Source organism: Saccopteryx bilineata, chromosome 3 (assembly GCF_036850765.1).
Source record: "Saccopteryx bilineata isolate mSacBil1 chromosome 3, mSacBil1_pri_phased_curated, whole genome shotgun sequence".
Classification (NCBI taxonomy): Eukaryota; Metazoa; Chordata; class Mammalia; order Chiroptera; family Emballonuridae; genus Saccopteryx; species Saccopteryx bilineata.
In genome coordinates this window covers 118,810,762-118,832,915 of record NC_089492.1, presented here as the reverse complement: position 1 = coordinate 118,832,915, position 22,154 = coordinate 118,810,762, and the positions used below count along the sequence as shown (strand labels likewise).

Here is a 22,154-nt window from a genome sequence, read left to right as displayed (position 1 = left end):
TGCCTCAACAAAGAACTGATGCTTCTCATCTCTCTCCCTTTCTGTCTGTCCCTATCTGTCCCTCTCCCTGTCTGTCTGTCTCTCTCTCTGTCACACACACAAAAAATTATATCATTTCCCTAATAGTTTTGCAAATACAACTGTGCAACTGTTGAGAAAATTTAGGATGGCATCAATAAAATTACTGAAGAACTACTATGTTCAAGGAGCTGCCCTGGTTGCCATGAAAAGTTCAGAGACATGCATTGCTGTAGACTAGAGAATTCAGTTGCTAATGGGGTTGAACAATATCAATAAAAAATGAAATAATAATAGTGACTCCTCACTGTGGAGACCATGTTCTTAAGAATGTGTAAGCAGAAGGACCTGTGATTCAAGAACTTAATTTTTATGGTGAAAATCATGTTAGGGAAAATGATGTTTGGAGTAAACCTTTGAAAGCCATTAGGATTATATATTTTTTTACTAAAATAAATGACTTTTATACATCTTAACTTAGTAATTATGATTACTATGTGAATATTTAACCCTTTACTATTTTATACTCACTAGGGAGATACCTTTCAGGATCTTCTTTTCTGTAGATTCAACAAGATATTTACAAATCATTTTGTAGGATTGCAAAAAATGTCCATAGTGAGAAAAATTCTTTCTGGGTTTTGTCCTCCTCTGAATGTTCAAATTCTGTCTTATTTTATGACTTGGTGGTTTCTATTAGACACATTATTTTCCTGTCTGTATTTCTTACAGGCAGGGACTTCCTGCCACAAGTGTCTGTGATTCTGCCTTGTAGTTTTTTTCACTGCAGGGGTAGACTGAGGGAGGAGCATGAGGGGGAGGAGGCTGTAAGTGCTGGGGACTTACTACCAGCAAGTAAGCAAAAGAGAGTTGGTAGAAAAATGTACCATCTCTCACCCCTTGGGTGGGATGACTCAAGTGGAACCTACACAGTGTTCAGAGGTCTCTAGATTGGGCCCCAGCTCACCACAGCAGCAATATGTTTATTAATAATGTCTATTGACTTCCTAGGATTGTATCTAAACAAAGTGCTTGCATTAAAGCCCTTGCTTTAGGTCTGCTTTTGAGGAGAACCAAGTCTAAGATGAAGTTTGACTCCAGTCTGGGCCCTGCCTCCTAAATATCTGGGTCGCAGAGAAATGTCGGAGGCTTGAGATGAAGACCTTTGAGAATTGATCTCCCCCAATACCCAGCGTTTTGCAGCCATGGATCTGTCCATGGTAACTTTATGCCAAGTACATTCACATCTCTCTCTTCCTTCCCCACTGATACCACAAACAGTACTTCCAGAGCCCAGGATTATTCCTGCTTGTCTTGGCCCTGCCCAAATCTTCACTTCAAAAATCTCTGCTTTGTCTCTGTTTAATTCCTTTTCTATGTTCACCCTCCATTTCTCTCTTTTACTAGCTACCCCTGGCAGGACTGGCCTGCAATTTATATATCCCAGGACTGAAATTCTACAGTTGCTGATAAAATATAAATCTGTATATCTTGAACAAGAACTGTGCTTAATACCTGACCTGCCCTGGCCGGTTGGCTCAGCGGTAGAGCGTCGGCCTAGCGTGCGGAGGACCCAGTTCGATTCCCGGCCAGGGCACACAGGAGAAGCGCCCATTTGCTTCTCCACCCCTCCGCCGCACTTTCCTCTCTGTCTCTTTCTTCCCCTCCCGCAGCCAAGGCTCCATTGGAGCAAGGATGGCCCGGGCGCTGGGGATGGTTCTGTGGCCTCTGCCCCAGGCGCTAGAGTGGCTCTGGTCACAACATGGCGACGCCCAGGATGGGCAGAGCATCGCCCCCTGGTGGGCAGAGCGTCGCCCCTGGTGGGCGTGCCGGGTGGATCCTGGTCGGGCGCATGCGGGAGTCTGTCTGACTGTCTCTCCCTGTTTCCAGCTTCAGAAAAATGAAAAAAAAAACAAAAAAACCTGACCTGTGGTGGCACAGTAGATACAGTGTTGACCTGCCTGGAATGCTGAGGTTGCTGGTTTGAAACCCTGGGCTTACCCAGATAAGGAACATATGGCATGTAATCAATGAACAACTAAAGTAAAGCACCTATGAGTTGATATTTCTTGCTCCACTCCCACCCCATGTAAAATCAAGAAATAAAAATCTTTTTTAAAATGTGCTTAAGAGAATGTCATGGTTATGAAATTTTAAATGGTATATTAAAAGGAAGTAGAATTAAAACCTGAATATTCAGGGAATGCCTCACAGGGAAGATTGGGATCTAGTCCAATCTCCTATTTTACAGATGCAGAGACTGAGATTAGTTAGGTTACTGACCGACTCAGGGTCCCACAGTTTAGGAGGGGTGAGCTGCCCGCCATCTCCCACCCTCAGCTTCCTCTGTTCTCCACCCCATGTTACCCACTCACCACTGGCCCAGGGGCAGCCTTGCCTCTGCCTTTGTCTTCTGCTGGTCTTGAAATTTGCGAGAAGAATAAGGCCAAGAGAAGGATGGGAACAAATAACACTTCTCCTAAGCACTTTCCATACTGTACAATCTCAGTTGTCCTACGAGGGTTTTGATATGGGATAAAAATGTTGTTTGTTCTATTTTAAATCTTAGAAAAAATTCTAGTTGCTTGGAATTATTTTCTCCAGAATTAATCATGAGTAGCATACTCTTTAGCTTGTTCTTCTGTGAAGCAGAAAACAAAATAGCCATTGTAGGCCCCCTTTGTTTAAACCCAGGGACTAATGACATTGTCCCCTCCTCCCCGGGAGCAGCCGTGGGACACTGGTCCCTCTGGAGAGCACTGAGTGCCCTGGGTGGCAGAACGCTGCTGAGTAAGCCCTTACCCCACCCAAGCTTGGACAATTCCTCCAACTGTTTGTTCTTCGGCTTAGTCGTATCAAATATTCTCAACAAGCTCTTCCAATTTCTGTTTTTAAAATAAAAATAAAAAGACCAGCACATTCCTTTTATGTTTGTGCAAATGAAGCAGAGGCATGAAGCTGGGGAAACTCTAGCAAAAAGCCTTTGATATGTAACTGCAGTGATTTCCTACTGAAGTCCTGAAATATGAATTTAAAGAATATATTTACTTTGTTGCAGAGTCCAAGATTATATTTTTGGTACTTTCTACAGACTGTTAGATCAATATTCTAAGAATGAGTCTGTCTTTACCAACCACCATTAACAGTTACGCAGGCATACTTGGGGACCCATTAAAAGACAACTTTCTCTTCCCACAGCGTGCTTTGTTTTAAAGGGGGAGCATAATTAGCTCACTTAGTGTTCGCTATAGAACAGTGCTCTTCACCATGAAGTCATTTAATTAAAAAGATAATTACCCATAATGTAAAGTTTCAGGCAACTCAATGTCAGTGCAGGATACACTGACGGTAATATTATGCACACTGTACCGCTTTCATTCTCTGCATTGACTCAGGTCTAATCAGGAATGTCTCACTACAGAAAACACTCTTTTTCTGTAAAGTATTTTTAGGACCTAGAGTGTGTACGGCTGTCCAGTATGGATAACTAATATTCACATAAGGTCCCAGCCAGCCCCAGAACCTACCTTGTACTTAGTATGTGTAATCCCTAACCAAAAAAAAAAAGGATGCAATCTCTATTCCATTGCCCCCTCCAGAAAGTGGCCCTCAGGTCTCTACTTCTTCTGCAAGAAAATCATTGCAGGAAAGTTTAGAACCTCTAGAAAATCATATATCACTAAGGGAAAAGAGAGAAAAATTATAGGAAGCAGAAACAGAGTTGTTTCTGGGAACAAACATCCAGCTAGGGATAGGTCTTCATTTCGGTAAGCAGCCTTTTGAGAACAAATAAATAACAAATATAACATTGAAAAAGGAGGAGGAGACAAACTTGCAGGAAAACACTGTTATCATCAGTTATTCTTAATATGGTTTTGTGTAGCCAGATGCTCTCCTTATAAACCAGCTGTGCCAAAAAGACAGAATTTTGTTTGCTGGTGTGAGGTTTAGGAAGAGTCACCCCCAAGATGTGCCTCCTGTGGTATGTGGCTTGTTTCGAGCTAGAGGCAACCAAGACCCTGTGAGCTCAAGAGAAACTTCTGTCCCCATTTAACTACCTAGAAGAACTTGAGTTAGGGGTTGTGCCCATAATAAGAGATTATCAGAGATAACCTTTTTTTTTTTTTTTACCTATCAAAAGGAAAGGACAAACTTCTAATTACTAAACATCTGCACTTCTTATCATCCTGCTATGACCCTTTGAGGCTCCCAGGTCCCTAACCTCATCCTTAGCTCAGAATATCATATCTATCACACTTTCCCTTTCTGTCTTTGAACCTCTCACGCATGAGCGGTCTCTGATTCCCTCATGTATGTGGGGTTCCCACACATGTGTATGTATAAATTATTTTCTCTTCTAACGGCTTGATGTCTATTTGATTATAGACCAGCCAAAAGAACCTTGAAAGGAAAGTTTCTTCCTCTTCCATATTGGGGAGAGAAAAGTAGAAAATTTTAGTAAATAGAGAACTTCTGGAAGTGGAGCAGAAGGATGCATGTGTGTGTGTGTATGCATGTACACAGTGAGGGCACAGGACACCCTGGGAGAAGTGTAGAAAGAAGGTAAAAAAAAAATGCCCAAAGGATATATCACAAATTTCAACATGTGGCATAAAAAAGGAGTGCACTCTTTGCCCTTTCTCCTTCCTCCTTCATCTTCTCCTCATGCTTTCCTTTCACTGGAGATTTGAGCCTTGCTCAATCTTGGCTCCTAGGAACAAGAATTTAAACCAAAATTCTTAGTATGAGAATTTAGCAGCATTATTCATTAAACTGGCTTTTCTGGGAGTATGCCATTCGCCTAAATGCCCTGGTAAGTAAAAATCATAATACTATTACTGATGACTAACAATAATAATCATCATTGTCACATCATTATAATAATTATTGATAATCTAATTATTATTATCATTCTTGTTATCTTCCTCCTATTGATCATCATCATCTAAGCTTCTTTGGGAAATTCTGTGCCAACTTCTAAACTTTTGTATATACTTCAGCTCCCAGGCTGAACCACGACAGAATTTCAGAACAGTGGGTAAATAGGCAGAGTTGCTGGGTACAGGCTGCAGGCTGGATGGACCCTATACTTCAGAATTGGGCCACGAGGGTGAGTGGATCTTGCAGTCTGATCTGTGCTCTGCTTTCCCGGCAGAACACCTTGGCTTATGGCAGCACTGCAAGGAAGATGAGACATCTTTCCTCATCTGCATGCATGTAGGCTCTGGGCTGGCTGCAGCCTCGAGCTTAGTTAGGACAGACAGGCCTAGTGCTAATCACCAGAATCGGGAAGAACAAGCTCAAGGAGACGCTAAACCTTTCCGGAGAGGTTCCAAAACCACAATTTGGCAGTGTGAAGGCCAAATGGGAGAAACAAGCGTTTGGGGAAATGGGGACGAGGAGATGCACAATCAAGTGTTTAGGTTCAGGATTGTGACTTCAGTCAAGGGCTCTCTTCCTGCTGCTCTCAAGCAGCTTTCATTCCACACCTTCACCTCTGGTATCTTCCAGGCGCTCCTTGGCTTGCTAGTGCCATTAATATTTTATCTAAGATTTTTAGAAATTCAGTTTGGTCATATGCTAGATCCTACCTGTATTAAAAGAGCTCTTAGAATTTCCTCTTTATCTGCACACATTTCTTTAATTGTCTTATTTTTATAATGATGAAAGGAAAAGTTGGTCCTTTAACAAGTAATCTGATTTGCCTGATTCTTTTTTTTTTTTTTTTTTTCATCTTTCTGAAGCTAGAAACAGGGAGAGACAGTCAGACAGACTCCCGCATGCGCCCGACCGGGATCCACCCGGCACGCCCACCATGGGGCGACGCTCTGCCCACCAGGGGGCGATGCTCTGCCCATCCTGGGCGTCGCCATGTTGCGACCAGAGCCACTCTAGCGCCTGAGGCAGAGGCCACAGAGCCATCCCCAGCGCCCGGGCCATCTTTGCTCCAATGGAGCCTCGGCTGCGGGAGGGGAAGAGAGAGACAGAGAGGAAAGCGCTGCGGAGGGGTGGAGAAGCAAATGTGCGCTTCTCCTGTGTGCCCTGGCCGGGAATCGAACCCCGGTCCTCCGCACGCTAGGCCGACGCTCTACCGCTGAGCCAACCGGCCAGGGCCTGATTTGCCTGATTCTTGATTTAACCCGAGAACATCTTTAAGCAAAGCTTGTTAGAGAGCTAAAGTGTGGCTCATTAGTCTGGAGGCTGTAAAGGATGTTATAGCTGCTGCACGAGACAAGCAGGCTTTGTTTGTATTGAACCACAGCAGTGTCTCATGCTCTTCCTTGCTCTCTATTTAGCACTCTATCTTTATCTAATCTCTAACAAAGCAGAGCCTGTGCAGGCAGCCTGTAGTAAGCATAGTGAATCAGCCTATTCTTTGGGGAGGTGGCAGCAATATAGAGTGTGGAAATATCTTTTTCAAATATAACATATCCTATGGTCATCCACATCCAAAGGTTTTCCAGTTTAAAAGAACTGTGACTGTATAATTCATACGGCTTTTGCAATAAGAGGTCATGCAAATGAACTCATGTCACAATCACTACCAAGTGAGTGCAAACTGCACAACTGCTTTGAACAGGACTGCCACAATGACTGTGCCTATTGGTAGGGGTCCCTTGTGGTATGGATGGCTATGAATGGGGGTGTAGTAGACAGAACGAACCAGGTTATCCACAGTAACAGATAACCTCAACGTCTCAGTGCCTCAACACAACAAAAGTCGATTGTTTGCTCATGCTAAGTGCCCTGCATGGACAAGCAGGGAGGTCCTACGGCATCTCAACATGTGCTTTTACAATATCTTCAGCTGGGAGAAATATAGTGAGTCACACACTGGCTCGTAAAGCCTTTGTTTGCAAGTGACACATGTCACTTCTCTTTTTATTTCACTAGCTAAAGTAAGTCACATGTCCATACCTAATTGCATAGGAGGCAGAGAAATGCAATCTTACCACATATCCAGCAGGAGGAAAAAAATGGAAGTATATAAAACAACTGTAATGATTACAACTGGGGATCTACTTAGAGGACTCCAGTGCCACTTCTCTGTTCTCGTAGCTTCCAAAAGAGATGAGGAAAAACTATGCCCATATTTATATGTCTAGTAACTAGTCTCACAACTCAGCACCTTATATTTCCAGAAATAGGTTTTGTGGCAATTTTATTTAGGGACAAAAGCGGTAAGTTCTAACCTTTCCATGTGGGTTCACTATATTTTTACCTTTAAAGTAGAGAATTTCATAAAACACAGATAACATTATTGAGAAATAGCATAAGACAGAGACTGACTCTCAGGGCCTCAGAAATGAAACATGTCCCCAGGTAGCAGACAGAGTCTGAAGAGCCTATTCTTTCTAAGTACTGGATTGTCCTTCGCTTCTACAGTCGAATCACATTTTAAAACTGGTGGAAACCTAGAAGCCATTCTGTTCAATAGGATTCTCTCTCCAAGGGAGAGCAGGTGAGATCACAGGATATCTGACCAAAGCTGGGCCAGAGTCTCTTCCCTAGGAATGTGGAGTTTGAACTAAAAGAATCACTTCCAGGAAACAAAAAGTTCAACTAATTGGTCTGGGTTGTTTGTTGATTACAGATGTAACTGAGACTGTTAGTGCTCACTAAATGTCCATATGCTCCTTCTGTTTCCCAGTTTCCCTTGCAGGTTGATTGGAGCCATGTGACTAAGTTCTGGCCAATGAGAAATAATCAGAAGTGATTCCAACCATTTTCAGGCTTAGCTGTTGAAAAGATCTCTGATATTATTTCACTTTCTGTTTCCCCACAGCAGTGACCTTGGAGGCCACGTGTTCTAGATGGCATAGTTATAAATGGAGCAGCACTCCCCATCCCATAGACAATTGTGACATCAAAGAGGAAAGAAATGTTTATGGATTCAAATTTATTTCTTATTTCAGCATAGTCTAGACCAGTGGTTGGCAAACTCATTAGTCAACAGAGCTAGATATCAACAGTACAATGATTGAAATTTCTTTTGAGAGCCAAATTTTTAAAACTTAAACTATATAAGTAGGTACATTGTTATTAACTTCATTAGGGTACTCCTAAACTGGCCTTTGCACCCACATGTGGTATTTTGTGGAAGAGCCACACTCAAGGGCCAAAGAGCCGCATGTGGCTCACGAGCCACGGTTTGCCAACCACTGATCTAGACTATTCTAACATAGAACATAGACCAACACAGGAGTTGCCTCATTCTGCTAGAAGCAAAGAAAAGGTCATCTGCTTTTCTGAAGAAAAATGATAGACATTAACAGAGAGGAGCAGAGAGAGTCCCTGGATCCTTCCAATTCCTGGTTCTAATCCCTTCTTGCAGGAAAATCTTATGCCTGTCCTTGGTTTCTGTGATTCTCTTATATCCTTATTATAGTAAATTTCTTGTTTTAGTAAGTTGTGTTAAAAAGTTTTAGCTTTTGCAACTAAAAATTTTATAACACCACTCATATCTCAGTGCTTCAGTTTATTCTTTAACTCATTACACCATGAAAACAACCAACAAATTAATAGGTATGGTTCTGACTTTGACTTGTAATTCCTTCATGCCAGGAATACAAAGATCTAAGCAAAATCTCATCCAGATGAAAGTCCATAAAAAAGTTAACCCTTAACACAATTCCAGAATTATAGCTCTTCTTTATTTATACAAAATTTAAATAAAGGTAAATAATCTTTTCAGTTTTATTGGTTACAAATGACCAGCTGACAAGTTACTCAACTTCTTCGATTGTAACAAAACTCTAGAGCTACCAAGAAACGGTTGCTCATTCGAGAACAGCTAAGAAATAGATTGGCTCTTCAGAATCTGTGGCAACTTCCTTTCTGCAGGTGGGCTAAATAGTAGATAACTTTTATAGAAAGAAAGCCATTGTCTTAGGAAAAAATACTTTCTCTGTAGTGAACAAGCTGAATGCAGTCACAGAAATTGCAGACAAAAAAGTTTTTGATGACAGATATTGCTGATGCCTAGTGCCTTCAAAGCATTCCAGGAAAGGTGAAGCATAATTATGACTAACAATAACTCATGTTTCTTCCAGGATGTTACTCACTGGACCAATGGGTCATTTGAGATTATGTCAATGAGTCAGCTCATACTCAGTTTGGCAAAGAGACCCCAAGCTCTTTGCACTGAAATGTGTAAACACTAAATGAATACATCCTGGAGAAGTAAAGGCAGTAAAGATTCTATAGTAAAAAAAATAGTTTTGTTCTTTCAGTCTCCCCATCCACTACCTCACCCCATATATCTGAACAAAATGAAATTAAAAAGGCCAGTGAAGAAAAATCTCAGTCTTGCCTGATCAGGTGGTGGAACAATGGATAGAGCATCAGACTGGGATGCAGAGGACCCAGGTTCAAAACCCCGAGGTTGCTGGCTTGAGCATGGGATCATAGACATGACCCCATGGTCACTGGCTTGAGCCCAAAGATTTCTGGCTTGAAGCCCAAGGTTGCTGGCTTGAGCGAGGGGTCACTTGCTCTGCTGTAGCCTTCCCCCACCCCCATCAAGGCACAAATGAGAAAGCAGTCAATGAACAACTAAGGTACCACAACAAGTAATTGATGCTTCTTATTTCTCTCCCTTCCTGTCTGTCTGTCTGTCCCTGTCTGTCCTTCTCTCTGTCTCTGTCACACACACAAAAATAATCTCCATGTTATTCTTCAAAAGATAAAGGGTCCAGATGAAGGAAAAAGGCAGAAACACCACTAGGAAACAAGGAGAATCTAACAACTCACCTGTTGCAGCTTACATAATATAAAGATAGAACAAAGCCAGTTAAAATAATAATGGTTACAAATAAAAAGGAGGTTAGACTGGGTGGTCTGGTCTTTTATTTGAAATTCCATGACGAAAGGACTATGTGTAATGATGTAGCTCAAGGGCCAATGTGGCCTTTGATGAAATTAGTCTTATGATGGTGACATTGACATTCATTATTTTATATTTTACTGTATCATGCATTCAGAAGAGTTTATTTAAATGTAGGAACAGTTTAAAGAAGAATAAAAACTCAATACCCATGTAGTCATCACCCAGCCTAGTTTAAGAATATATTGCTCACAGGCCCTGGCCGGTTGGCTCAGCGGTAGAGCGTCGGCCTGTTGTGCGGGGGACCTGGGTTCGATTCCCGGCCAGGGCACATAGGAGAGGCGCCCATTTGCTTCTCCACCCCCACCCCCTCCTTCCTCTCTGTCTCTCTCTTCCCCTCCCACAGCCAAGGCTCCATTGGAGCAAAGATGGCCCAGGTGCTGGGGATGGCTCCTTGGCCTCTGCCCCAGGCGCTAGAGTGGCTCTGGTCGCAGCAGAGCGACTCCCCAGAGGGGAAGAGCATCGCCCCCTGGTGGGCAGAGCATCGCCCCTGGTGGGCGTGCCGGGTGGATCCCGGTCGGGTGCATGTGGGAGTCTGTCTGACTGTCTCTCCCCGTTTCCAGCTTCAGAAAAAAAAAATGCAAAAAAAAAAAAAAAAAAAAAGAATATATTGCTCACAAAAATTAGGGGATATTTCAAAATGATATGAAGCTATAAAATATCCCCTAATTTTTGTGAGCAGTATATTAACAGTTGGTTTCTCCTCTGCTCACTCTCCCTCAATAGCCACCCAGAGGTTACTACTAGTGCACATTTTTGTGTTAATAATTTCCTGTTTTCTTTATGGTTCTACCGCCTATATTTATATACCAAAACAACATGTTTAGCTTTGAAAATTTTGTAGCTGCATAAAGAAAGATCAAAGTTACACTATTAATTGAAAACTCAGGGGAGCTGTCAGTTGAACGCAACAGAATCTCTTGTTGACAGCTCCCCTGAGAGTTTACAAGAACCCTTTCTGGGGAAATCAGTGGGCATGTTGTAAGCTAGTTCTTAGCAAACACAGGTCTATGCACACTCAGCACATCTGGAGTCAGATAGAAATACGGGCAGAATGTATGGGATGCTTTCTATTTTCTACCTTAGCTCCAGCTTTCAGGTGTTTAAGCAGAAAGTCTGGTGAGATAAAATAAGTGTCCTCAGCTGATCCAGGCATCAAGGCATGGAAAGAGAGCAGAAAATTAGTCAGCAAATGATCACGACACAGGTAAGAATATGGGCAAGGTTTATTCAAGCATTCTGTCCTCAGATTGAAATAGAGAGTAAAATAACAGTGGGAACTTTGCTATGACAGCCAATCTCAAGCTCCCCTCTGGAACAGCTGTCCTCTATGTCTGTGATACTTGTCCTGTAATCTCCCTCTGTTGTCTTCATAGAGATTTTCTTTGCCTTTCTCCTGAGTTGGATCACCTGTTTTTTGTATCCAGGATGGAATGCATAATTTGTGGGACCCAGTGAAAAATAAAACTGCAGAGTTCCATGTTTAAAAATTATTAATAATTTAAAAATGATGACAGCAGGGCATTAAAACAAGCAATGGGTCCCTTTTACATGAGAAACCCTGTGCAACTGTATGGATTGAAAACCACAAAGCCAGCCCTCCCTGTATGCCATGTTTTCCTTTCCCCTCTCTTGTTTTAGTGGAGCACACTCTCCAGTAATCTTTTGAGAAAGGGTACGTGAGAAATAAGTTTTTGAGGCTTTAGTGACTGAAAATGTCTATGTTCTATCCTCATGCTTGAATGCAAACCACTTTATTGTACAATTCCATATTCTAAACGTTGCTCCCTGGCATTGTGAACAATATAAATAGTCCTGCTTAGTTGGTGATTTGGCTAGGTATAAAATTCTAGGTTGGAAATAATCTTCCTTCAGAATTTTAAAGGTATTGCTTCATTGCTTTCTTGTTTATGGTGCCACTGTAAAGAGGTCTGAAGTTATTTGGATTCTTAATTCTATGTATGTGTTTTTATTTTTTTCTAGAAGTTTATATAAATTCTCTTTGCTCCAGAGTTCTGAAAATTTATAATGTGCCTTTATGAGGGTCTGTTTTCATCTATTGTGCTTAGCACTCTATAGGTCCCATTGATCTGACAACCCATGTTCTTCAGTTCTGAGAAATTTTCTTGAATTATTTCACTGGTCATTTTCTCTGTTCCATTTATATATTTTTCCCTTTCTGAAGCTCTTATTATTTGGATAATGAACCTTCTAGAACAAAACTCTCATTTTCTTATTCTTTCCTCTTTATGTAATCTTTGTTCTACTTTCTGAGAAAGTTCTGTATGTTACATTCTAGCCCTTCTGTTGTTTATTTCATAATTGTTTTTAATGTCTTCTTCTTTTTAAGTGAGAGGTAGGGAGGCAGAGACAGACTCCCGCATGTGCCCTGACTGGGATCCACCTGGCAAGCCCACTAGGGGGCGATGCTTTGCCCACCTGGGGTGTTGCTCCATTGCTCGCAACAGAGCCATTTTAGCACCTGAGGCGGAGGCCATGGAGCCATCCTCAGTGCCTGGGTCAACTCAAACTGCTTGAGCCATGGCTGTGGAAGGGGAAGAGAGAGAGAGAGAGAGAGAGAAGGAGGAGGGATAGAGAAGCAGATGGTCACTTCTCCTGTGTGTCTTGACTGGGAATCAAACCTGGGACTTCCACACTCTAGGCTGACGTTCTACCACTGAGCCAACTGGTCAAGGCTTATTTTTAATTTCTATGAGTTCTTTTGTTCTCTAAATGAACCTTTTTATTTATTTTTTATAGCATCCTATTTTTGTTTCATGTATGCAGTGCTGCCCATTATCTGAGGATATAGGAATTCTTGTTTGTTTGTTTTCTCCTCCTTGCATAGTCGCTGTGGCTCCATGTTATCTTTCTATTGCATCTATTCGGGTCTCTTTCACAGTAGGGACTCCTCAGATATTTTATCTTTGGCTTTTTGCTCTTGATAAATAGTGGGAACTAAAAACAAATAAAAATTACTGAGCAAGTGGTCAGGGCTGGCCAACTTTAAACTTTACTGTAAGGTGATATGGGTGGGCTGTTAATTAGGAGACCTTTATAGTTAGTATTTTTACATTTTCTTCTTGTTCTGGTCAGATTCCCTGAGAAGAATTTTCTAATCTCCTGCTTGGTAGATGAGAGTCTGCCTGAGAAACAAATGAGGAAAAAGATCTAGAGGGAAAGGCAGAGTCTATGAGCTAATTCGGGCCCACATCCTCCTCCAGAAGGAAGCCCTGCTTTCGACAGTGCCGGCATCCCTCAGTCCGGGCTATCTACTTTACCGTCTACAGAGACAGAACTTCCATACTTCCGTTAGGAGTGAGGCAGGACAGTCACCTGTTGTCACCAGGAGAGAAAAGGCAGCTAGGAATAGAATTGCTTTTTAAGTAGCTTTTTCTTCCTTATTTGAGACCTCTCATTTACCTCAGTCCTAGGCATATTTAATGTTGCCAACTCCTGAAACTTCTGAGCATTCTGTGGTTTGAAGCCAGCTGGGGATTCAGCTTTCTTGGGCCTGTTAAATCACTTACCACTTGTCCATCTGCTTTCCAGCTTCCAAAATTTAATTGCTCTTACCAACGCTCTTATTTTCCCTATACTTGTGTGTTTATGTCTTGTGTTAAAATCTCTTTAATGTAGTTTTAGCATGCTTCAGGATGAAGTGAAATTAGATATATGCATGCAATCTACCACCTAAACTCAGAGACCCCTCCCCCGCCTTCCTTTAAACAGTTTTTTTTTTTGGAACTTGCTCTTTGAAACCTATTTTTCACCTACTTGAATGTACTGGTGATGTTTCTGGTGCATTGGCATGGCAGTGACTGCTAACCCTCTAATCCAGGCCTGGCTTCCGCTAGTGGCCTGATGTGGGAAATAGCTATGGGATTATCTATCTGTTCAGCATGCCTCCTCTCCTCCAGGGGTTCCCCAGCTGGCCCCCTCAAGACCTGTAATTTAGGAGACAGAATACTTTTTTTTTTTAAGGGAGAATAATTTGAAAGTGTTTTTATACTAAATGCAAATTTTACTGGTAATTAAAAAATTTCCCTCAGGAATCTCTTAGTGGAGTAGGTAAAGTATTGATTTTGGATCCAAAGAGTTTTGAGATCTATTTCAAATGCTGTAACTTTGGGCAAGTTATGTGGTCTCTTTTTCCTTAATTTCCTCATATGTGAATGGGGACTGAAGACGCAGGGATGAAAAAAGACAGTTTGAAAGATGCCTGGCACGGGAGGGATGTTCCCTTTCCACACCCACTTTCTCCATCTGCAAATGTGTTTTGGAAAACAAACAAAAATAAGACACCTGGCATTTGGTTAAGTTCTATATATGTATATTTCTCCCCCATTTTCCGTCTGCTAGCAACAGCATTAAGACAGCATAGCTTGTTTTGTACTGCAAATATTCCCCAGAATGTTAAAGGAGGACATAGGGATCTTGGAGAATATCTTACAGATTGAGAATCCCCATATTTTCAGGCATGATGGAGGGAGATTTAACATGGTTTAACTATTTTTTTCTTCATGTTTATTTTAACCATGAAGTTTCTGATCCCAATGCATTTGAAATACACCTCACACATAATACCAATATTATTAGTTTGGTAGCATTTCTGAGTCACTGACCCATTTGATACTTTCCCCAGAAAAACATACGTGTGTATTACAACTCACAGAACTACACTTTGCAAGAATTTGTCCATCTCCTGAAGGGCATCACGTTAATAAACTCTGATCTACACTAGTGCATTTTCTCTCCACTGGAGTGCTTTCCCTCCTCTGGACCTGCAAACCACCTGCTGTGAAGTAGAGGTTGGCAATGCCACTTGGCTCAGGGAAGGTTGGATTTTAGCAGGATGCCTGGGGACAGGGGTGGGGGTGGGGGTGAGTAGGGTTTTAGGGCAGAATGTCCTTGCTAGTCCCTTCCTGCTGTTCTGGGGCCCAGGCGCCAGTTGCAGCTTGAGTGAGAACAACAGTAGAAGACCAGGACAGGCTCACGAGGATGGGGGGTAGGGAGGCAGCCTGATACCACCTGGGTGACATTACAGATGCATGGCAGCTCCCACCTCCCACATCCCCATGGCTGGGGAGAGGAGCAGAAAAAAGAACGCTGCCTTTAGAAGAACTGCTAGAGGACAGCAACTGAATTTTCTTTTCCAGTCGCTGGGATAAGATTTTTCACTAAAATCCAGATGATTTCCTCCCTCCTCCCTGAGATGCATCCAGTCATTCCCAGACAATGGGGAGTCTAAGGCTGGGTAGGGACGGGAAAGTAACTGAGAATTCTCACATCGGTCAGGCATGGTGGAAGGAGGTCTACCATGCACTTTATTTTAAACCAGGAAGTTTCTCCTCCCAATTCATTTGAAATACAGTGTGTCCGTAAAGTCATGGTGCACTTTTGACAGGTCACAGGAAAGCAACAAAAGATGACAGAAATATGAAATCTGCACCAAATAAAAGGAAAACTCTCCCAGTTTCATACCTATTCAGTGCAGTTTGATGTGGGCTCATGCACAGATTTTTTTTTATAGTTTTATTTTTTTAATGGGGCGACATCAATAAATCAGGATACATATATTCAAAGATAACAAGTCCAGGTTATCTTGTCGTTCAATTATGTTGCATACCCATCACCCAAAGTCAGATTGTCCTCTGTCACCTTCTATCTAGTTTTCTTTGTGCCCCTCCCCCTCCCCCTTTCCCTTTCCCTCTCTCCCCTCCCCCCCCGTAACCACCACACTCTTATCAATGTCTCTTAATTTCACTTTTATGTCCCACCTACGTATGGAATAATGCAGTTCCTGGTTTTTTCTGATTTACTTATTTCACTTCGTATAATGTTATCAAGATCCCACCATTTTGCTGTAAATGGTCCAATGTCATAATTTCTTATGGCTGAGTAGTATTCCATAGTGTATATGTGCCACATCTTCTTTATCCAGTCATCTATTGACGGGCTTTTTGGTTGTTTCCATGTCCTGGCCACTGTGAACAATGCTGCAATGAACATGGACACACAGATTTTTTTAGGGCTCCTTAGGTAGCTATCCTGTATAGCCTCTACAGACTTGTCACTGACTGATGGCCTACCAGAACGGGGTTTCTCCACCAAACTGCTGGTTTCCTCCAACTGCTTATCCCACTGAGTAATGTTATTCCTATGTGGTGGCGCTTCGTTATAAACGCGCCGATATTCACGTTGCACTTTGGTCATGGATTCGAATTTAGGGAGCCACAGAACATACTGAACTTTCCTCTGTACCATCCACATATTGACTGGCATGGCCGTGGGCTGCTCCACTGTATAAACGGTGTTATATCATCATCTGTGCATGCACATATGCTGCCACATCATCCTACAGAAACTGGGAGGGTTTTCCTTTTATTTGGTGCAGATTTCACATTTCTATCGTCTTCTTTTGCTTTCCTGTGACCAGTCAAAAGTGCACCATGACTTTACGGATGCACTGTATAACTCACCCACACATATTACCAATATTCATTTAGCAACATTTTTTTTAGTCACTTATTCCTTTGACACCCCGCCCCATGTTTAGGAGGACCGGGCACACTGCAATTAACCAAGACCTCCCGGAGCCCCGAACTGCCAACTGCCAAACGCTGGACCAGTAGGGTGTATTTGGGAGCCCAGGGCAGCAACTTCCAAGCCTCTGAGGGTAGGTTTGAGGTCCACGCTCCTCCTGGAGTTGGAGGCTAGGCTGGGTTCCTGGAGGGGGAGGAGCCTGCCCCTACCCCCTGTGAGGTTGGGTCACAGGGCAGGTAGTTGTCCTCTCTCTGTGTGACACTCACAGAACTAAAGGGAGAACACAGACCAACTATTAATTCTGTAAACTGTTCAATGTACAAAGCCTGAAACTGACACCCCAGGCGATCTGCATCAATGTAACAACTGCATCCTAAATCTTTTTGTGGGTATAAATTGGAATATTTAAAAACAAGATAAAAAACAAAAGTCCCATTTGGTCCTGAGGATTAATTTGCCTTTCCTTATTTAAAACCCTCTCAACCCAGAATGGGTATTTTTACAAATGAGGAAACTGGCTCTGAGGGATTACTTAAGATCACACAATTTTTTTTTTTAATAAATTTTTATTAATGGTAATGGGATGACATTAATAAATCAGGGTACATATATTCAAAGAAAACATGTCTAGGTTATTTTGTCATCAAATTATGTTGCAAACCCCTCGCCCAAAGTCAGATTGTCCTCCGTCACCCTCTATCTAGTTCTCTGTGCCCCTCCCCCTCCCCCTAACTCTCTCCCTCCCTCCCTCCCATGTCCTCCCTCCCCCCCACCCTTGGTAACCACCACACTCTTGTCCATGAAAGATCACACAATTAATAACTGACAGAATCAAGCTTGAACTAGGTCTGACACCAAGCAGGTGCCATTGTTGGGGCCGCATTCCCTTCTCAGAGGTGACACAGATAATATCCTCATCTGCCTTAGTGAAGAGGAGGAGCCCCTCTCCGTATAATAAAGACGCTGGCTGCCACTGCACCTGGCAAGCCCGCTGCCTTCCACCCTTTTCTGACCACAGGGCTGTCTCTGCCTGGAGCTGTTTATATACTCCACTTATGAAATGGCTTGCCGGCTTTAAGATTGCAGTCTGAAACTCAATATTGTCTTTTTGTTTTTTAATCTCGCTGGACCTATGCTAAGGGCCTAACTAACCCATGTTCAGACCAAGTGACCCAACCCCAGCATTACTGACAAATGACGCACACTCCCTTCCATTAAATGCAGACTTGAGAACTACCTTGGGCATTTAACCGTCAATTATCCAACTGTTCTACAGGTATTTAATGAGCATCTCTGCCTTTCCCTGCGCCAAGCTACTCTCTCCTTTGCCAGTTATCTTTTTCAAACTTGATTAGGATCCAGTTATGACTCCTTTGCATAAAAACCTTCAGTGGTTTCCCACCAGCTACAGGATGAAGACAAGACTTGTCACATAAGGCCCCGTCTATCCTTGCAGCTCTTAAATTTGGAGTAGAGACAAGTGTTTTATATAGATGCAAAAGTACAGATTCTTATCCTCAGGCTCCGTGTGAGAATAATTAGAGTATAAAGTGTAAATAGTAAATTAAATCCTTCACTGCTCAGCCCACGCTTGACCTTAAAGAGGTTGGTGCTCAGAGAGAAATACAGTATGGGCTGCTTATAATGAGGTATTTATAGTTTGTGTAAGGCCAGTGGCCGTTGCCATGGCCATGCAGGTTCACACTGGATTCAGGCAGACGGTAAAGGAACTGTGGAGCCAGAAAATGGTGGGCCATTCTGTTTACAAAAGTCTCGTAATGGCAAATGAGCAAACAGGCAGGGAAGATCTCTTTCCTTTCTCTCAGGGTTCCCAAGCCCCTACTCTGTCTCTGGTTCCATAACCTGGAGTCATTTTCCAGATTCACCTTCCAGACTCCCAGGCCCCCCCACCCCTCAGCAAGGTTCTCTCTCTCTCTCTCTCTCTCTACTATCTAGCCAAAACCAGCTAAGGAAAAAACCCCTTTTCCAACAAATAGCAAACAGTCGCTCCTCCCAAGCAGGAAAGCAATTTGTGATTTGCAATCTGCGGCCCTGAAGTTAAGCACCCGCAACCTTTCATAGACTATACACACAAGGCACTGCCCCAATATAAGGGAGCAAACCTAAAAAACATTTGTTTACCCAACAGTTTCTTTCTTTATAACCTATTTCTATCGCTTTTGAAAAATGAGTCCAGGAAGCTTTGGGGGAAAGTTAGTTAAGTAGCTATAGAAAAGCAGGACTAAAGCAAAAGGAAATGGTAAATATTTTAGGTCTAAAGGTCAATGTCATTACTAGGTTCAAGCTAGACCCCCTGGCAGCCGGGGGTAAAAGAGAAGCAGGGTATGTTATTTGAATTTTATTCAGAGAAAAGAGGAAATTTACCAGTCCTTGAAAAGATGGAAAGTTTTTTATCTTTCTCTTTATTGCTTTTTAAAGTATAAAATTAATGCAAATCTTTTGTAAAAAGAACTCATATAATACAAACATCTATATAATAAAAAGTGTATGCCCCACCTTAACTATACCTCCACTTCCCTTCTCCTAAGTAAACCCTAACTCCTGGGACTAACCATTTTTTTGAGGTTTTTTGTTTCTTTTTTTGCTTTTGTTTATATTTTTCAGTTAGAAGTGCTTTCACAGCTTTCATAGAATGTGTGTTTTGTTTGCTTCAAAAATTTAATCAAATTAGCCATGGAATTTGGTAATTTAAATTTTCACTTTACAGTGTATTAGGAACATTCTTGTATATCAATATAAATAGATCTACTACTTTAATTTTACTGACTATAATATTCCATTATATGGAGGTAGCATAATTGACTTACTTAATCATTCCCATTTGTTTCTGATTTTACAGTCATAAATAATGAGTATGCTTGTATATACAATTTTGTAAAGAAATGTGTTGCTATAGATTTCTCAAAGTGAAACTGCGGGATCACATCGCTTGTACATTTAAATTGTCTTCAAACAGTCTTCACCAATTTACACTCTCACCAACAGTGTTTGAGAATGTCCATTCCCCATTCCCTTGCCAACATTATTTATTATCGACCTTTTTCACTTTCTGGCACATACTTCTAAATGGAATTGCTCCTGGCAAGGTCAGTATATTTTAATCAAGAAGGAGATCAATGAGACAGTCTTATTTCTCTTGTCTAGGACACTGTTTCTCAGGCTGTTCTCTATGGAGCCCCCGGAATTCTAAGGAATGGGAGTGGGGGTGCACAGACACAGGACCTCCACCCTCTTAACCAAGGCAACTGAGTTTTTAATCTGTTTTATGTGTTGCACTTTGGGACTAAGTTTTATATGAAGATAAGGTTCTGTTGTTAAGAACAAGTTTGCAAACACTGGATCTGAGACTTGTTTCCCATTGAAACATTAGAAACTTAAAGAGGAATTGAAAATGTATTCCTTCAGGGCAAAAAAGAAAAGATGTTAAAACAGTCATTCTCCAGCTATAGCCAAAATATTCTCATTGTGTCTTTGTCTGCTAACAGTCTTGCTTATGCTAGGCCTCACTTTATAATCCCCCATTGTTGTCCTGCAACCATTCCTAAAACACCATTATTTCCAATATTTGGATTAATCTCTCACAACACACACACACACACACACACACACCACTTATGTGGATTGTACCCCTCTTTATTTATGTAAACTTGATGTTGGCTTGGGCTTCCTTTCTCTGACCCTGCCTTGAGTAAAATTCCATAGTCTAAGATCCTCTAAGATTTTTGTGAGTTTCTCCAAGCCTTAGGTTCCCATGGCTTCCTCTGCCTTCTACTTCTTCGGTTGTTCTCTTTGAGATCCATCATGTGAAACTTAGCTCTTTCTTTGGTAGTCACACACACAAAGAGTAAAAATAAACTACTCTACCACACAAAACATTTTTGAGAAGAGTCGAATTTACTATAGATAGCATGCTGGGAAGGTCAGAGAAAGAGTGCTCACGTCACAAGGATACAAAGAATTTCAAAATGGCACACTGAACATCACTGCAGCCTTTCATGGTCGAATGGCCTTTAACCAGTCCCCCTTTCCCTCGATGACCCTTCTCTTCTTCTATTCCTTATCTTTACTCACTCCCCTCTGGATTGAACCACAACTTCAAGTTATTTTCCTCTATTAAGCATTGCAGTTCATCTCTTCCCAGCTTTTACCCTCAGACTCCCATGGCCAATTTCTTCATAGTGCTCATCTCATTAAAGGCGCTTTCCATTTAGTAGAATTGACCCTCTCTAGGAGGCTGTTTTCTTAAAAAACAGCAAAAGAAATATTGGGTTTTTTTCTCTATATCCTTGCTATTTCTTCCTCATTGAAACATTGTCATTATATTGCTTTTTTGTTTAATAATTTTATATATCTGGCTCCAGTAACCAAATGTTAAGCAGCCCAAGAGCAAGAACTCTGCGGTTTTATAGCTTTCTTTCTTTCTTTCTTTTCTTTTTTTTAGTTCCTGAGGGAGGCTCCATGGAGCCATCCTCAGCACCCAGCCTATGTGGTCAAACTAATCAAGCCATGGCTGTGGCAGAGGAAGAGAGAGAGAGAAGGGAGAAGGAGGGGGAGGGTCAGAGAAGCAGATGGGCTCTTCTCCTGTGTGCTCTGACTGGAATCGAACCCGGGACATCCACAAGCCAGCTGGCACTCTATCACTGTGCCAACCATCCAGGGCCCGTTTTGTAGCTTTTAAATACCCAGTCTTTGGCATATGCCTCACAAATGCATAATGAATAAAGCAACCACTAATTATACAATTAAAAGAAGAGTAATGGCCTGACCTGTGGTGGCGCAGTGGATAGAGCGTCGATCTGGAAATGCTGAGGTTGCTGGTTCGAAGCCCTGGGCTTGCCTGGTCAAGGCACATATGGGAGTTGATGCTTCCAGCTCCTCCCCCCTTCTCTCTGTCTCTCCTCTCTCTCTCTGTCTCTCCCTCTCCTCTCTAAAATGAATAAATAAATAAATAAACTAAGCTTTAAAAAAAAAAAAAAAAGAAGAGTAATGATAATTGAATATAAGAAGAGCCTTGGATATTTTATAAGATGTCAAGGCTATCTCCTTGCAAAGGCCATAAAATTGGTAATTATTAATGAGTTCATTAAAACATTCAGACATATTTTCAAGTTGTATTTATTTTTTAGGATGTATAGTTATCCTACTCAAAATATTCACTATTTCACATTTCTTTTATGTGTTGGCCTTTAGTCTTCTAAAACTTCTTTTCTACTTCTCCTAAGAGCTAGACATTACTTTTCTTTATTCCCATCACCCCTGGCCAGATAGCAGAGATGATTATCTATAACAGTACAATATTACATCTTACAGGAATCCCAAGAATAAAGAATACTATATAAAGTAGCATGCTGTGTAAACCAAGGCTTAAAACATCCTTTAGTGAACCATCATAAAATATCACTTGAAATTCCTACAGGATCGTCTGCCTGCTATGTTTGATTCCTAAATCTCATGTTATTAAAAGAAGTCTGTTTACTCTTTTATCTACACTCATATTTTACAAATTTTTTCATCAAAACTGGCTTAGTTTGGTGTGAGAAAGCAGAACAGTTAACAAGCAAAAATTTCTGATATTTGACACTTTGCAATAAGTTAAGTCCAAGAATAGCCCAAAGTTCAGAAACTAGGCCCAAATTCATTGTGGAACATATGTGGAATATATTTTTATATATGCCCCTGCAAC

At 41.6% G+C, this 22,154-nt stretch overlaps 1 protein-coding gene and 1 non-coding gene across 2 annotated transcripts in view; one reads left to right on the top strand and one right to left on the bottom strand.

Annotated features, from left to right (window-relative positions):
• EHBP1 (EH domain binding protein 1) overlaps window positions 1–22,154 on the bottom strand; it is a 591,964-nt gene that overhangs the window by 495,714 nt on the left and 74,096 nt on the right. The gene's annotated exons all lie outside the window — the stretch shown is intronic.
• TRNAN-GUU (transfer RNA asparagine (anticodon GUU)) lies at window positions 10,100–10,175 on the top strand. Its single transcript has one exon. It is a non-coding gene; the product is annotated as a tRNA-Asn (tRNA).